General features: G+C 49.1%; 1 protein-coding gene across 3 annotated transcripts in view; it reads left to right on the forward strand.

Moving 5' to 3' along the window:
• Positions 1–15,753, forward strand: part of robo3 (roundabout, axon guidance receptor, homolog 3 (Drosophila)) — a 709,023-nt gene that overhangs the window by 282,529 nt on the left and 410,741 nt on the right. The gene's annotated exons all lie outside the window — the stretch shown is intronic.

Below are 15,753 nucleotides of genomic sequence, written 5' to 3' on the forward strand. Positions count from 1 at the left end.
AAAGAGTGGACAGAGTCTTGGATTGACTCCACATTTGAAAGCCAACACCTCAATGGCACAGCACCCCCTCAGGACTGTCTGGTGCTTGCCTAGATCATTTGCACCAGTCCCTGGGGTGAGAGTTAAACCATGACTTCTGATTCCAAGGTCAGGGCCAACTGAGCGAACATTCAGTTTGACAAATTCCTATAATCGGAGTCCTCCATTACAGGTGAAAGCAGGTAAACATAGAAAGTAGCGTGAAAATATCTCGATGCGGTGATGAAAAGGACAATGATTGACTCCCAATACCATCCTACTTATGAATAAAGGGGCCAGAGACGGAGGGCATCGGTGTGCCTGTTCAGGCTCTTCAATGTATACCTCTATATCCACTTTGACATACCCATGTACATGCAGTATGGAAATTAAGTTAGTAATGATAGCATGAACAGTTTGTCTGAAAGGGTCTTGGAGAGCATCAATATAGTTAATAATGGGCTGGAATCCAGGACATAAAATTGCTCATGATTCAATAATTGCCATGCATTTCACGATCTTAATCAAGCCACCTATAATATTAGACTAATCCTTTAATTGTATCAAAATAAACTTTAATTATCATGCAATATTTAATGGTATTTTGTAACATCTTGTTCAAAGTTAGTAAACTTCTTACCCTCTTCAGCTTCTTTTTTTAAATAAATTCCAATTAAGTGGCAATTTAGCATGGCCAATCCACCTACCCTGCACATCTTTGGCTTGTGGGGATGAAACCCACGCAAACACAGGGAGAATGTGCAAACTCCACACGGACAGTGACCCAGGGCTGGGATCGAACCTAGGACCTCGGCGCCGTGAGGCAGCAATGCTAACCACTGTGCCACCATGCTGCCCTCTCTTCAGCTTCTTAATCTACTTAAAATACATTTAATTCTGTTGTTCCACTTGGCATTGATGGGCACTGACCATAGAAGAATGAGCTGAATTACAGTAGTTATGTTTTGATTCATACACTATTATAACACGATGTATTTTTATTCAGCACGGTACTGTGCAGGGGACATCAGGAGCTAATGAAGACAGAACGCAAAATCATCGGTAGATTGCGCAGGTTATCTCCAATCCCATAACAGCTATTCAAATTGAGTAACTTGACATTGAGGGAATGGCAGTGGGACTAACAGGCCATACCCTTTGAGCAGACGAGGGAGTTCAGGAGAATGGGGGTGGGGGAGGGTTGAGAGGATGGGAGGGCAGGTGAAAGAGTTGGGTGGGGTAGTGGCTGGGGGCGGGCGGAGGTTTTTGTGATAAGGTGCGGGCAGCGATTAAGGAGTATGTGGAGTTGAATCAGACTGGGAAGGTGACGGCGGACATTTTTTGAGAACCACTGAAGGCAGTGGTCTGGGGGGAAATTATTTTGTTTAAGGCTCGTGCGGATAGGGAAAGGAGGGAGGAACATGACTGTCTAGTGAGCGAAATAGTGGAGGTGGACAGGGAGTATTCGAGGGTGCCCACCACGGAGGGATTGGCGAGGATGAAAAGGTTGCAGGGGCAGCTTGACAGGTTGACAACGGGGAGGGCAGTAGGGCAACTGTATAGGGCAAAAGGGGTGCAATATGAGTATGGGGAGAAGGCGAGCCACATGCTGGCGCACCAGCTGCGGAGGCAGGCCGTGTCCAGGGAAATATTGCAGTTATGGACTGGGGCTAGGGATGTGGTGTCGGAGCCGGGGAAGATAAACGAGGCATTTAGGGAACACTACCAGAGAATTTACGAGGCAGACATGGGGGGAGAGGAGGGGACATGGGGCGGCGTTGGATGAGCCCCTGAGTCTGAGGGAGGTGCTGGATAATATCAGGGGTATGAAGTCGGGAAGTCCCAGAGCCAGCTGGGTACCCGACCACATTTTATAAGGGGTTTGCGATGGACCTGGCACCACATCTGTTGGGGGTGCTTAATGAGGCACTAAAGAAGGGGGAGCTGCCGAAGACGATGGCGCAGGCAGTAATCACACTAATCTCACAAAAAGGGAAGGACCCGGTGGAATGTGAGTCGTATAGGCCCATATCACAATTGAACAAGGATGTAAAAGTATTGGCTACGTTGTTGGCGGGGATTATGTCCCGGGATGGTTGCAGAAGATCATACAGGCTTTGTGAAGGGCAGGAAGCCCGCGAGTAATATAAGGCGTGTGGGGTAGTGGGGGAGAGTTAGGGGGGAGGTGGTATGAAGACGGACATGCCATCCCCTCCTTATAGTCGACCTCCTTAACCAAGCTGTTCCTCACTTGCCGCAATACCTCCTGTAGATGAGGGGAATGTAATGTACATTTCATTAAAATCTTTCATAACTGGCAACATTTTATTTCTTAGCAAAGATGACTGCTGTCATGTCAGTGCAACATGTCTGAGTGTTGTATCACATTACGTGACATTGACAGATCACTGAAGGTGCCAGAAAACAGAGGGAAAGTGTTATCACTGAGAATGGTACCACATTGTGTGACAGTGTTATACCACTGAGAGCTGTATCACTGTGTGTGGCAGTGTTCCATCACTGAGAGCTGTATCACTGTGTGTGGCAGTGTTATATCACTGAGAGCAGTATCACTGTGTGTGACAGTGTTACATCACTGAGAGCAGTCTCACTGTGTGTGACAGTGTTTCATCACTGAGAGCAGTATCACTGTGTGTGACAGTGTTCCATCACTGAGAGCAGTCTCACTGTGTCTGACAGTGTTCCATCACTGAGAGCAGTATCACTGTGTCTGACAGTGTTCCATCACTGAGAGCAGTACCACTGTGTCTGACAGTGTTCCATCACTGAGAGCAGTATCACTGTGTGTGACCGTGTTTCATCACTGAGAGCAGTCTCACTGTGTCTGACAGTGTTCCATCACTGAGAGCAGTATCGCTGTGTGTGACAGTGTTCCATCACTGAGAGCAGTATCACTGTGTGTGACAGTATTCCATCACTGAGAGCAGTATCACTGTGTGTGACAGTGTTCCATCACTGAGAGCAGTATCACTGTGTCTGACAGTGTTCCATCACTGAGAGCAGTATCACTGTGTCTCACAGTGTTCCATCACTGAGAGCAGTACCACTGTGTCTGACAGTGTTCCATCACTGAGAGCAGTATCACTGTGTGTGACAGTGTTCCATCACTGAGAGCTGTATCACTGTGTGTGGCAGTGTTCCATCACTGAGAGCAGTATCACTGTGTGTGACAGTGTTCCATCACTGAGAGCAGTATCACTGTGTGTGACAGTGTTTCATCACTGAGAGCAGTATCACTGTGTGTGACAGTGTTCCATCACTGAGAGCTGTATCACTGTGTGTGGCAGTGTTCCATCACTGAGAGCAGTATCACTGTGTGGCATTGTTACATCACGAGAGCAGTATCACTGTGTGTGGCAGTGTTCCATCACTGAGAGCAGTATCACTGTGTGTGACAGTGTTCCATCACTGAGAGCAGTATCACTGTGTGTGGCAGTGTTCCATCACTGAGAGCAGTATCACTGTGTGTGACAGTGTTCCATCACTGAGAGCAGTATCACTGTGTCTGACAGTGTTCCATCACTGAGAGCGGTATCACTGTGTGAGACAGTGTTCCATCACTGAGAGCTGTATCACTGTGTGTGGCAGTGTTCCATCACTGAGAGCAGTATCACTGTGTCTGACAGTGTTCCATCACTGAGAGCAGTACCACTGTGTCTGACAGTGTTCCATCACTGAGAGCAGTATCACTGTGTGTGACAGTGTTCCATCACTGAGAGCTGTATCACTGTGTGTGACAGTGTTCCATCACTCAGAGCAGTATCACTGTGTCTGACAGTGTTCCATCACTGAGAGCTGTATCACTGTGTGTGGCAGTGTTCCATCACTCAGAGCAGTATCACTGTGTCTGACAGTGTTCCATCACTGCAGTCATCGAACACCCCAATGGCCGGCAAGATACCGTCTCCCTCCGGGACCTGGCGCCCGCAGGCTCCACCACCACTACCACTACTGCATCCCCCACACTATGTCCCATCCAAATTCCCATGTTCAGTGCCCCCACCCCTATATGGTTCCCGCGCTCCCTCCTACCTGCCGCACCGGTCCACAGGAATGAAGCTCCGGAAGTGCCGCTCCCGGAGTCCACGCCTGTGCCTGCTCCGGACCCACTTCCCCAGCCACCCGAAGCGGCTGCAACACCAGCGCTTCGGCGGTCGCAACGTACGATTCGGGCACCGGGCCGACTGAATCTATGAGCCCGTCACCCCCTCCGGACTTCATTTTTAAACAGGGTGTGAATGTGGTGAGTGTATAATTACTGATAATTCACCAGTGCACTGTGTTATGTTATTAACCCTGTGGGCTCTACCTATGGGCCATTGTGTGGCTTCACCCACAGGGGATATGTTGGGGCATGTACAGGCTCCGCCCATGGCTCCACCCCCTTTACAGGAAATATAAGAGCTGCTGACCTGCGGGGCCGCCTTCAGTGTTGTACCGGTCACAGGCAGGCTCAGTTCTAAGCTGATTAAACCCACGGTTTACTTCTCCACGTGTCTTTGAGTGAATTGATGGTCGCATCAAGTGTTATATCACTGAGTGCAGTATCACTGTGTGTCAGTGTTATACCACTGCGAGCAGTATCATTGTGTGTGACAGTGTTACATCACTGACAGCAGTATCATTGTGTGTGATAGTGTTATATCAGAGAGAGCAGTATCATGCTGCGTGACAGTGTTATATCCCTGAAACCAGTATCACGGTGTGTGACAGTGTTATATCAGTCAGAGCAGTATGACTGTGTGTGAGAGTGTTATATCAGTGCGCAGTATCACTGCATGTGACAGTGTTATATCACTGAGTGCAGTATCACTGTGTGTGACAGTGTTACATCACTGACAGCAATATCGCTTACGTGACAGTATTATATCACTGAGTGCAGTGCCAATGTGTGTGACAGTATTGTATAACTGAGTGCAGTATCACTGTGTGTGATAGTGTTATATCACTGAGAGCAGTATCACGGCGTGAGACAGTGTTATATCACTGAGTACAGTGTCATTGTGTGTGACAGTGTTATATCGCTGAGTGCACTATCACTCTGTGTGACACTGTTATATCAGTGAGAGCAGTATCACTCTGTGTGACAGTGTTACATCACTGAGTGCAGTATCACGGTGTGTGACAGTGTTATATCACTGAGTACAGTGTCATTGTGTGTGACAGTGTTATATCACTGAGTGCAGTATCACGGTGTGTGACAGTGTTATATCAGTGTGCAGTATCACTCTGTGTGACAGTGTTATATCAGTAAGAGCAGTATCACGCTGTGTGACAGTTTTATATCAGTGAGAGCTGTATCACGGTGTGTGACAGTGTTATATCAGTGAGAGCAGTATCATTGTGTGTGATAGTGTTATATCAGAGAGAGCAGTATCACGCTGTGTGACAGTGTTATATCCCTGAAACCAGTATCACGGTGTGTGACAGTGTTATATCACTGAGTACAGTGTCATTGTGTGTGACAGTGTGAGATCACTGAGTGCAGTATCACGGTGTGTGACAGTGTTATATCAGTGTGCAGTATCACTCTGTGTGACAGTGTTATATCAGTAAGAGCAGTATCACGCTGTGTGACAGTTTTATATCAGTGAGAGCTGTATCACTGTGTGTGACAGTGTTATATCAGTGAGAGCAGTATCATTGTGTGTGATAGTGTTATATCAGAGAGAGCAGTATCACTGTGTGTGATATTGTTATATCAGAGAGAGCAGTATCACTATGTGTAGCAGTGTTACATCACTGGGAACAGTATCACTGGGTGTGGCATTGTTGTATCACTGAGTGCAACACCACTGTGTGTGATAGTGTTATATCACTGACTGCAGTATCACTGTGTGTGACAGTGTTATTTCACTGAGTGCAACATCACTGTGTGTGATAGTGTTATATCATCGAGTGCAGCATACTGTGTGTGACAGTGTTATATCACTGAGAGCAGTATCACTGAGTGTGATAGTGTTATATCACTGAGAGCAGTATCACTGTGTGTGATAGTGTTATATTACTGAGAGCAGTATCAATGTGTGTGATAGTGTTGTATCACTGAGTGCAGCATCACTGTGTGTGATAGTGTTATACCACTAAGAGCCGTATCACTGTGTGTTATATCACCGAGTGCAGCATCACTGTGTGTGATAGTGTTATATCACTGAGTGCGGTATCACTGTTTGTGGCAGTGTTATATCACTGAGAGCAGTATCACTGTGTGTGATAGTGTTATATCACTAAGAGCAGTATCACTGTGTTATATCACTGAGTGCAGTATCACTGTGTGTGACACTGTTATATCCCTGAGACCAGTATCCCTGTGTGTGGCAGTGTTACATCACTGAGAGCAGTATCTCTGTGTGTGACTGTGTTATATCAATGAGAGCAGTGTCACTGGTGTTTCAGTGATATATCACTGAGAACTGTAACACTGTGTGTGTGTGTGACAGTGTTATATCGCTGAGTGCGTATCACTCTGTGTGGCAGTGTTACATCACTGAGAGCAGTATCACTGTACATGACAGTGTTATATCACTGAGAGCAGTATCACTGTGTGTGACAGTGTTATATCACTGCGACCAATACCATTGTTTGTGACAGTGTTACGTCACGGAGTGCAGTATCACTGAATGTGACAGTGTTATATCACTGAGTGCAGTATCACTTTGTGTGACAGTGTTATATCAGAGAGAGCAGTATCACTGTGAGTGACAGTGTTATATCACTGAGTGCAGTATCACTGTGTGTGACAGTGTTATATCAGTGTGCAGTATCACTCTGTGTGACAGTGTTATTTCAGTAAGAGCAGTATCACGCTGTGTGACAGTTTTATATCCGTGAGAGCTGTATCACTGTGTGTGATAGTGTTGTGGTGAATGTATAATTAGTGATAATTCCCCAGTGCACTGTTATGTTATTAACCCTGTGGGCTCTACCTATGGGCCATTGCGTGGCTTCACCCATGGGGGATATGTTGGGGCATGTACAGGCTCCGCCCATGGCTCCACCCCCTTTACAGGAAGTATAAGAGCTGCTGACCTGCGGGGCCGCCTTCAGTGTTGTACCGGTCACAGGCAGGCTCAGTTTAAGCTGATTAAAACCACGGTTTACTTCTCCATGTGTCTTTGAGTCAATTAATGGTCGCATCAATTTAATCAGCTTAAAATACTACTATGGAATCAGCCCTCAAACCTGACAGACTGGAACTCGATCCGCAGGCCGCGGAGGCGAAATAAATTTTTTCACATTGGCTTCGATGCTTCAAGGCCTATCTCGCCGCGTCGTATACGCCTTCCGTCACTGACGAACAGAAGCTGAGCCTCCTCCACGCACGGGTGAGCCATCACATTTCTGTCCAGCTCGACGAAGCCGCTTCCTATACAGAGGCCCTCGCACTACTCGAACGCCTCTATGTGCGGCCTGTGAATGAGGTATACGCGCGACACGTCTTCACCACTCGCCGCCAGCGCCCCGGGGAGTTGCTGGATGATTACCTAAGCGACCTCAAAGCCCTCGCGCGCAACTGTAACTACCAGGCTGTTACGGCCACTCAGCACATGGAGCTCGCCGTCCGAGACATGTTTACGTGGCGGGGTTCCGATCGAACTATGTGAGACAGCGCCTGCTCGATAAAGGAGCCCAGGACTTGGACGACACGGTAAAACTGGCTACCTCTCTGGAGGCCGCTTTTCAGAGCCGTACTGTGTTCCCAGCCGATCACGTGACCCCCTTGTGGCCTGACTACCCCAGGCCAGTGCCGCGCGGCCGCCCGCCCATCATGGGGGGCTACCCTGCTGCTTTTGCGGCCAGTCCCAACACCCCCGACTGCACTGCCCGGCCGGCAACGCGAACCGCAGCAGCTGCGGGCGAAAAGTACACTTCGCCAAGGTCTGCCTGGCCAGGTCTAAGAACTCGAACTCACAGACCCGATCCACAGACTCACAGGCCCGCAGACCCCGCAAGGTGACAGCATGTCTGCCAACTCCGCATAACATGTGCGACTCATAGGGGCCGCCATCTTGGCCATCCTCCCCCACGCGGCCGGCCACGTGCGATCCATGTGGGCCGCCATCTTGGACGCCATCTTCCTTACCGCCCGCCATCTTGGCCGCCATCTGCTATGCCGCTCGATGCGTATGACCTATACGGACAGCCATCATGGGGCCGACCCACCACCTCCGATCACGCCACCGGCTACCCACACCTCAACGCGGTCACCCTGGACCAGTCGCGACCTAAGCACCTCCGGAGCTCCATGATGGCCGTCCGGGTTAACGGGTATGAGACATCTTGCCTTTTCAACTCCGGGAGCACAGAGAGCTTCATTAACCCGGACATGGTAAGACGCTGCTCACTCCCAATATTCCCGACGCAACAAACCATATCCCTCGCCTCCGGGTCGCACTCGGTGCAAATCCAAGGGTGCACTACTGCAACCCTAGCGATACAGGGCGCTGAGTACGCTAATTTTCAACTATATGTGCTCCCAGACCTCTGCGCTCCTCTCCTTTTGGGACTCGACTTCCAGTGCAACCTCAGGAGCCTAACTCTTAAGTTCAGGGGGCCCCTGCCCCCGCTCACCATATGCAGCCTCGCGACCCTAAAAATCGACCCCCCCCCCCCCCCCCCCCCCCCCCCGCCCGACCCCCCCCTCTTCGCAAACCTCACCGCCGACTGCAAGCCCGTAGCCACCAGAAGCAGGCGGTATAGCATGCAGGACAGGACGTTCATTAGGTCCGAGGACCAGCGTCTCTTGCGGGAAGGGGTCATAGAGGCCAGCAATAGCCCCTGGAGAGCTCAGGTGCTGGTAGTCAAGACCGGGGAAAAGTTCCGGATGGTGGTTGATTACAGCCAGACCATTAACCGGTTTACGCAACTCGATGCGTACCCCCTTCCCCGGATTGCAGACATGGTAAATCAGATCACGCACTACCGAGTGTTCTCCATGGTGGATCTGAAGTCTGCATACCATCAGCTCCCAATCCGCCCGGAGGACCCCACTACACGGCGTTTGAGGCAGACGGCCACCTTTTCCATTTCCTCCGGGTCCGCTTTGGCGTCACAAATGGGGTTTTGGTGTTCCAACGAGCGATGGACCGAATGGTGGACCAGTACGGGCTGCGGGCCACGTTTCCGTACTTGGACAATTTCACCATCTGCAGTCATGATCAGCAGGATCACGACGTCAACCTCCACCGATTTCTCCAAACCGCCCAAAAACTCAACCTCACCTACAACCAGGAGAAATGCGTTTTCCGCACAACCAGGCTAGCCATCCTCGGCTACGTCGTGGAAAACGGGGTCCTAGGGCCCGACCCTGACCGTATGCGCCCCCTCCTACAACTCCCTCTCCCTCACTGTCCCAAGGCCCTGAAGAGGTGCCTTGTATTTTTCTCCTATTACGCCCAGTGGGCCCCCCAGTATGCGGACAAAGCCCGCCCACTATTTAAGGCCACCCTCTTTCCACTGGCAGCCGAGGCTCGCCCGGCCTTCAACTGCATCAAGGCGGACATCGCCAAAGTTGCGATGCGGGCGGTGGGCGAGTCCGTCCCCTTCCAGGTGGAGAGCGGCGCCTCAGAGGTCGCTCTCGCCGCCACCCTCAACCAAGCAGGCAGACCGGTAGCGTTTTTTTCACGCACCCTCACCACCTCCGAAATTCGACACTCCTCGGTCAAAAAAAAAGCCAAGCCATCATGGACGCCGTGCTGCACTGGAGGCACTACCTCGCTGGTAGGAGGTTTACCCTCGTCACTGAGCGATGATCGGTTGCCTTCATGTTTGATAATACGCAGCGGGGCAAGATCAAGAATGATAAGATCTTGAGATGGAGAATCGCACTCTGCAACTGTAATTACGATATAGTATATCGTCCTGGGACGCTCAACAAGTCCCCAGATGCCCTGTCCCGCGGCACATGCGCCAGCGTGCAAGATGACCAACTACGGGTTATCCACAATGACCTCTGCCACCCGGGGGTCACCCGGCTCGCCCATTACATCAAGGCCCGCAACCTGCCCTACTCCACCGAGGAGGTCAGAGCTATAACCAGAGACTGCCAAATTGTGCGGAGTGTAAACCGCACTTCTATCGACCGGATAATGCCCGCCTGGTAAAGGCATCCCAGCCCTTTGAACACCTTCAATAACCGCAAAACGTACTTCCTTAACATCATAGAGGAGTTCTCCCGCTTCCCGTTTGCCATCCTCTGCCCTGATATGACCACTCCCCACTGTCATTAAAGCCCTGCATAGTGTCTTCACCCTGTTTGGTTTCCCCAGTTATGTCCACAGCGAAGGGGCTCGTCGTACCTCAGGGGCCTCGCTTCCGCCCTGGCTGATGACACCGGGCCCAGTCCTCCTCCGAAAACATGTTCGGAACCATAAGATCAACCCCCTGGTAGAGAGGGTCCAGCTCCTGCACTCCAACCCACACTATGCGTACGTCGAACACCCCGATGGCCGGCAGGATACCGTCTCCCTCCGGGACCTGGCGCCCGCAGGCTCCACCACCACTACCACTACTGCATCTCCCACACTATGTCCCATCCAACCTCCCATGTTCAGTGCCCCCACCCCTATATGGTTCCCGCGCTCCCTCCCACCCGCCGCACCGGTCCACAGGATTGAAGCACCGGAAGAGCCGTTCCCGGAGTCCACGCCTGTGCCTGCTCCGGACCCATTTCCCCAGCCACCCGAAGCGGCTGCAACACCAGCGCTTCGGCGGTCGCAATGTACGATCCGGGCACCGGGCCGACTGAATCTATGAGCCCGTCACCCCCGCCGGACTTCATTTTTAAACAGGGTGTGAATGTGGTGAGTGTATAATTACTGATAATTCACCAGTGCACTGTGTTATGTTATTAACCCTGTGGGCTCTACCTATGGGCCATTGTGTGGCTTCACCCACAGGGGATATGTTGGGGCATGTACGGGCTCCGCCCATGGCTCCACCCCCTTTACAGGAAGTATAAGAGCTGCTGACCTGCGGGGCCACCTTCAGTGCTGCACCGGTCATAGGCAGGCTCAGTTCTAAGCTGATTAAACCCAAAGTATACTTCTCCACGTGTCTTTGAGTGAATTGATGGTCGCATCAAGTGTTATATCAGAGAGAGCAGTATCACTGTGTGTGACAGTGTTATATCCCTGAAACCAGTATCACGGTGTGTGAGTGTTATATCAGTCAGAGCAGTATCACTGTGTGTGACAGTGTTATATCACTGAGAGCAGTATCACTGTGTGTGACAGTGTTATATCACTGAGAGCAGTATCACTGTGTGTGACAGTGTTATATCACGGAGTACAGTGTCATTGTGTGTGACAGTGTTATATCACTGAGTGCAGTATCACGGAATGTGACAGTGTTATATCACTGAGTACAGTGTCATTGTGTGTGACAGTGTCATATCAGTAAGGGCAGCATCACTGTGTGTGACAGTGTTACATCACTGAGTGCATTATTACTCTGTGTGACAGTGTTATATCACTGAGTACAGTGTCATTGTGTGTGTCAGTGTTATATCAGTGAGAGCAGTATCACTATGTGTGATACTGTTATATCACCGAGTGCAGTATCACTCTGTGTGACAGTGTTACATCACTGAGTGCAGTATCACGGTGTGTGACAGTGTTATATCAGTGTGCAGTATCACTCTGTGTGACCGTGTTATATCAGTAAGAGCAGTATCACGCTTTGTGACAGTTTTATATCAGAGAGAGCAGTATCACTGTGTGTAATAGTGTTATTTCAGAGAGAGCAGTATCATTGTGTGTGATAGTGTTTTATCAGTAAGAGCAGTATCACGCTGTGTGACAGTTTTATATCAGTGAGAGCTGTATCACTGTGTGTGACAGTGTTATATCACTGAGTGCAGTATCACTGTGTGTCACAGTGTTATACCACTGAGAGCAGTATCATTGTATTTGATAGTGTTATATCAGAGAGAGCAGTATCACGCTGTGTGACAGTGTTATATCCCTGAAACCAGTATCACGGTGTGTGAGTGTTATTCAGTCAGAGCAGTATGACTTTGTGTGACAGTGTTATATCACTGAGTGCAGTATCACTGTGTGTGACAGTATTATGTCACTGAGTGCACTATCACTGTGTGTGACAGTGTTACATCACTGACAGCAATATCGCTGTACGTGACAGTGTTATATCACTGAGTGCAGTGCCAATGTGTGTGACAGTATTGTATAACTGAGTGCAGTATCACTGTGTGGGACAGTGTTATATCACTGAGAGCAGTATCGCGGCGTGAGACAGTGTTATATCACTGAGTGCACTATCACTCTGTGTGACACTTATATCAGTGAGAGCAGTATCACTCTGTGTGACAGTGTTACATCACTGAGAGCAGTATCACGGTGTGTGACAGTGTTATATCACTGAGTACAGTGTCATTGTGTGTGACAGTGTTATATCACTGAGTACAGTGTCACTGTGTGTGACAGTGTTATATCACTGAGTACAGTGTCATTGTGTGTGACAGTGTTATATCACTGAGTGCAGTATCACGGTATGTGACAGTGTTATATCACTGAGTGCAGTGCCATTGTGTGTGACAGTGTTACATCACTGAGTGCAGTATTACTGTGTGTGACAGTGTTATATCAGTAAGACTCGTATCACGGTGTGTGACAGTGTTATATCAGTGAGAGCAGTATCACTGTGTGTGACAGTGTTATATCACTGAGTGCAGTATTACTCTGTGTGACAGTGTTATATCACTGAGTGCAGTATCACCGTGTGTGACAGTGTTATATCAGTAAGAGCAGTATCACTGTGTGTGACAGTGTTATATCATTGAGTGCAGTATTACTCTGTGTGACAGTGTTATATCACTGAGTACAGTGTCATTGTGTGTGACAGTGTTATATCAGTAAGAGCAGTATCACTGTGTGTGACAGTGTTATATCACTGAGTGCAGTATTACTCTGTGTGACAGTGTTATATCACTGAGTGCAGTATCACGTTGTGTGACAGTGTTATATCAGTAAGAGCAGTATCACTGTGTGTGTGTTATATCACTGAGTGCAGTATTACTCTGTGTGACAGTGTTATATCACTGTGTGTGTGACAGTGTTATATCACTGAGTGCAGTATTACTGTGTGTGACAGTGTTATATCAGCAAGACCCGTATCACGGTGTGTGACAGTGTTATATCAGTGAGAGCAGTCTCACTGTGTGTGACAGTGTTATATCACTGAGTGCAGTATTACTCTGTGTGACAGTGTTATATCACTGAGTACAGTGTCATTTTGTGTGACAGTGTTATATCAGTAAGAGCAGTATCATGGTGTGTGACAGTGTTATATCATGATGTGGACATGCCGGCGTTGGACTGGGGTGAGCACAGTACGAAGTCTTACAACACCAGGTTAAAGTCCAACAGGTTTGTTTCGATGTCACTAGCTTTCGGAGCACTGCTCCTTCCTCAGGTGAATGAAGAGGTACGTCCCAGAAACACAAAAATAGACAAATTCAAAGATGCCAAACAATGCTTGGAATGCGACCATTAGCAGGTGGTTAAATCTTTACAGATCCAGAGATGGGCTAACCCCAGGTTAAAGAGGTGTGAATTGTCTCAAGCCAGGACAGTTGGTAGGATTTTGCAGGCCAGTTGGTGGGGGATGAATGTAATGCGACATGAATCCCAGGTCCCGGTTCAGGCCGCACTCATGTGTGTGGAACTTGGCTATAAGTTTCTGCTCGGCGATTCTGAGTTGTCGCGCGTCCTGAAGGCCACCTTGGAGAACGCTTACCCGGAGATCAGAGGCTGAATGCCCTTGAATGCTGAAGTGTTCCCCGACTGGAAGGGAACATTCCTGCCTGGTGATTGTCGCGCGATGTCCGTTCATTCATTGTCGCAGCGTCTGCATGGTCTCGCCAATGTACTGCGCTTTGGGACATCCTTTCCTGCAGCGTATGAGGTAGACAATGTTGGCTGAGTCGTACGAGTATGTACCGCGTACCTGGTGGGTGGTGTTCTCACGTGTAATAGTGATATCCATGTCGATGATCTGGCACGTCTTGCAGAGATTGCCATGGCAGGGTTGTGTGGTGTCGTGGTCACTGTTCTGAAGACTGGGTAGTTTGCTGCAAACAATGGTTTGTTTGAGGTTGCGCGGTTGTTTGAAGGCAAGTAGTGGGGGGGTGGGGATGACCTTGGCAAGATGTTCATCATCATCAATGACGTGTTGAAGGCTGTGAAGAAGATGACGTAGTTTCTCCGCTCCGGGGAAGTACTGGACGACGAAGGGTATTCTGTCGGTTGTGTCCCATGTTTGTCTTCTGAGGAGGTCGGTGCGGTTTTTCGCTGTGGCGCGTTGGAACTGTCGCTCGATGAGTCGAGTGCCATATCCCGTTCGTACGAGGGCACCTTTCAACGTCTGTAGATCTGTAAAGATTTAATCACCTGCTAATGGTCGCATTCCAAGCATTGTTTGGCATCTTTGAATTTGTCTATATGTATGTTTCTGGGACATACCTGTTCATTCACCTGAGGAAGGAGCAGCGCTCCGAAAGCTAGTGACATCAAAACAAACCTGTTGGACTTTAACCTGGTGTTGTAAGACTTCGTACAGTGTTATATCAGTAAGAGCAGTATCACTGTGTGTGACAGTGTTATATCACTGAGTGCAGTATTACTCTGTGTGACAGTGTTATATCACTGAGTGCAGTATCACTGTGTGATAGTGTTATATCACTGAGTGCAGTATCACTCTGTGTGACAGTGTTATATCATGATGTGAAGATGCCCACGGGGTGAGCACAGTAAGAAGTCCAACACCAGGTTAAAGTCCAACAGGTTTGTTTCAAATCACCAACTTTCGGAGCACTGCTCAGGTTCACCCGAGGAAGGAGCAGTGCTCCGAAAGCTCGTGATTTGAAACAAACCTGTTGGACTTTAACCTGGTGTTGTTAGACGTCTTACAATGTTATATCACTGACAGCAGTACCACTGTGTGTGCCAGTGCTCTATAACTGAGAGCAGTATCACTGTGTGTATGTGTCATACACACACAGTATCACTGTGTATTTTATATGACTATGTACTGTCTCATTCTCTGGGCTTATTTTATTTTTGACATAAAAGTTTAAAATTCTGATAAAGGTGCATTAATTCCTACCAGATTTACAGTGAGAATTGTTTTTCCATTCTCCGATTACAACGTATATTGGTTGAAGACCGTCACATATTTCTAGCCCTTTCAAGGGGGCGCTTTAACTCCTGCAAATGGTGCTGTCTGTGCTGAGGGGTTCGCTGTTTGCAATTACGCGCAGGTATCTCATATAGTACAATTGGTCAGGAGCAATTGGAAAGGAAGCTGCTGTTGGCCCTCTCGAGGTGGGGGAACACCAACAGCGGTCCTGTCCTCAACTGACATCCATCCAGCTACAGAGAGATACCAGCAGGGGCCGCTGGATTGTGATCGCGTTGCTGGATACTCCCTCTCGCTTCATATAGAACTTGTGAACTCTCGGGTCTGTCTAGCTCAGACTCGCACTGAGCGACTCAAGCTAAAGAGAGAATCTGTTCTGTCATCGTTTGGACCCCAGGGATGGTGTTCCCTAGACTTGTAGCACTTTGGTCGATTTTACTGGGAGCACCTGAATCTTGACAATTCACAACCGGCTGGGGCAAGAGGGGGAGCCGGGCGCCGGGATCTCTCCCGGACTGATTGATCAACCTGATCCCGGGAAGAGCCGGGGGGGGGAGG

Source organism: Scyliorhinus torazame, chromosome 21, assembly GCF_047496885.1.
Source record: "Scyliorhinus torazame isolate Kashiwa2021f chromosome 21, sScyTor2.1, whole genome shotgun sequence".
In the NCBI taxonomy this organism is placed as follows: domain Eukaryota; kingdom Metazoa; phylum Chordata; class Chondrichthyes; order Carcharhiniformes; family Scyliorhinidae; genus Scyliorhinus; species Scyliorhinus torazame.